Genomic DNA, 557 nt, shown 5'->3' on the forward strand with positions numbered 1-557 from the left:
TTGGACTTAGATGTTAAATAATTTTTCTTTTCCATAGAGATCAAATGTGCTATACGATATGGTATGCTTCTTAACCAGATTCACTTTAGTAAGCAACCTAATTCACTTTGGTTTCCAAAAATACTCCTACAATCAACAAACAAAAAATAAGTCTAGAATAATTATAGTTGACCATTTGAATTTTCCAAAATTAAATTTAAGATTATTTTTTTTTAATTTTACCAACCATCTTAATGAATTAATATGCCTTGGTGATGTATAATGAGTCTGAAGAGAAAATCTTGACTACTGAGTCATATGATGAACAAGATGGAGAATTAGTAATTTTCCCCAGTTCCCATTAACTCTCAAAAAATAACTCTAAAAAAGAAATTATACATTAGAAGTAGAAAAATAAGAGCTGAAATGAAAAAGATAAGAAAACAAGAAGTTCAGCAAGGTCAATTCCTTAGGAATTAACAGAATAGAGTGCTAAAGTATTACACTATCACTCGGCACCCCTCCCCGATTAGCCTCCAAATTCTAGCAGAATAAGCAAATTTGACCCACGGACTTGT

This window comes from Petaurus breviceps, unplaced genomic scaffold (genome assembly GCF_028583685.1).
Source record: "Petaurus breviceps papuanus isolate PSGF00001 unplaced genomic scaffold, PetGlider_PUasm1.0 90887, whole genome shotgun sequence".
Classification (NCBI taxonomy): Eukaryota; Metazoa; Chordata; class Mammalia; order Diprotodontia; family Petauridae; genus Petaurus; species Petaurus breviceps.